This window comes from Piliocolobus tephrosceles, chromosome 15 (genome assembly GCF_002776525.5).
Source record: "Piliocolobus tephrosceles isolate RC106 chromosome 15, ASM277652v3, whole genome shotgun sequence".
In the NCBI taxonomy this organism is placed as follows: Eukaryota; Metazoa; Chordata; class Mammalia; order Primates; family Cercopithecidae; genus Piliocolobus; species Piliocolobus tephrosceles.
In genome coordinates this window covers 15,788,387-15,790,662 of record NC_045448.1, presented here as the reverse complement: position 1 = coordinate 15,790,662, position 2,276 = coordinate 15,788,387, and positions in this window count along the sequence as shown.

The window sequence follows — 2,276 nt, the reverse complement described above, 5'->3', positions numbered from 1 at the left end:
GTCTCATTGGTATTTCAAAGCCATGAGCCTCCAGAATTATTTGGTAATCATCCCTGCCCAGTATGCTCCATGGGCTGAGCAGCAGCGGAGCAGTGTAAGTGACACACTTGAAAACACAATTCGTTATGGGGAGTGATTGCTTTATGTGCCTTCCACTTTGCCACTTTGGAGACACAACTATAGAGACTTTGGGGCTCTTTTTTCAAGGAAACACTAGCATCATTACAATCAGAATCATCTTATCTGTTAGGCACTAGAGCTACAGGACTGGGTTATCAGCTCTTTAGAGTCCTGCAAAATTATTTGAGATCTGAAAACAAAAAATAATTGGCCCTGGGCTGGGCACGGTGGCTCACGCTTGTAATCCTAGCACTTTGGGAGGCCTAGGCAGGCAGATCACTTGAGGTCAGGAATTTGAGACCAGCCTGGCCAACATGGTGAAACCCTGTCTCTACTAAAAATATAAAAATTAGCTGGGTGTGGTGGCAGGTGCCTGTAGTCCCAGCTACTCAGGAGGCTGAGGCAGGAGAATCACTTGAACCTGGGAGGTGGAGGTTGTAGTGAGCCGAGATGGCGCCACTGCACTCCAGCCTGGGTGACAAAGGAAGACTCTGCCAAAAAAAAAAAAAAAAAAAAAAAATTGGCCCTACAATACAAAATGAAAACTGCAAGATCAAAGCAGGTGAATGGTAAGTCAAATGTCTGAGAAATGTAAAGTTCTTTCATACGCCACTTCCCTAATTGATGAATTTGTCATTCATGAAAATTTCATTACATTCAAAAACAGTTTGTTGATTATATTTCATTACTTTACATGAGTACCCAAATAGACTGAGAAAAACTTCAGAACTTCCTGTGAAAGTAAAGTATCTATAGCCAAATAATTTCAAAGGTAAAATTACAAAATTTCTTTTAAACTTAAAAAAAAAAAATAGAGATGATGTCTTTCTTGTCACCCAGGATGGAGCACAGTGGCACAATCACAGCTCACTGCAGCCTCCAACTCCTGGGCCCAAGCGACCCTCCCACTTTAGCCTCCTGAGTAACTGGGACTACAGGTATGTGCCACCCACCAGGCTTAAGCTTTTTCTTTTTTCCTTTTTTTTTTTTTTTCTGAGACAGAGTCTCGCTGTGTCGCCCAGGCTGGAGTGCAGTGGCCCCATCTCGGCTCACTGCAAGCTCTGCCTCCTGGCGGAGGAGTTCTCCAGCCTCAGCCTCCCGAGTAGCTAGGACTACAGGCGCCCGCCACCTCGCCCAGCTAGTTTTTTTGTATTTTTTAGTGGAGACGGGGTTTCACCCTGTTAGCCAGGATGGTCTCAATCTCCTGACCTCGTGATCTGCCCATCTCGGCCTCCCAAAGTGCTGGGATTACAGGCTTGAGCCACCGCGCCCGGCCTGGCTTAAGCTTTTTCTAAAGCAAAAATAAATAAATAACATGATGTGCAATGTAAGTATATCATAACGTATTTGCTGTGATGTTGGGGAGGGTCTCCAAAAATAAGAATGCTAGGCCAGGCGCGGTGGCTCACGCCTGTAATCCCAGCACTTTGGGAGGCCGAGGCAGGTTGATCACCTGAGGTTGGGAGTTTGAGACCAGCCTGACCAACATGGAGAAACCCCGTCTCTACTAAAAATACAAAATTATCTGGTGTAGTGGTGCATGCCTGTAATCCCAGCTACTTGGAAGGCTGAGGCAGGAGAATTGCTTGAACCCTGGAGGTGGAGGTTGCAGTGAGCCAAGATCACGTCATTGCACTCCAGCCCAGGCAACAAGAGCAAAACTCCATCTCAAAAAAAAAAAAAAAAAAGAATGCTGAAGGCCTACAGAGGTTTTTAAAGAGTCCTGATATGGTTTGGCTGTTTCCCCACCCAAATCTCATCTTGAATTGTAGCTGTCATAATTGGGAGGGACCGGGTGGAAGATAACTGAATCATGGTGGCAGGTTCCCCCTGCTGTTCTCATGGTACTGATCACGATCAAGATCTGATGGTTTTCTTTTTTTTTTTTGAGACGGAGTCTGGCTCTGTCGCCCAGGCTGGAGTGCAGTGGCCGGATCTCAACTTACTGCAAGCTCCGCCTCCCGGGTTCCTGCCATTCTCCTGCCTCAGCCTCCCGAGTAGCTGGGACTACAGGTGCACACCACCTCACCCAGCTAGTTTTTTGTATTTTTTTTAATAGAGACGGGGTTTCACCGTGTTAGCCAGTATGGTCTCGATCTCCTGACCTTGTGATCCACCCGGATCTGACGGTTTTCTTTTTTTTTTTTTTTTTTTTT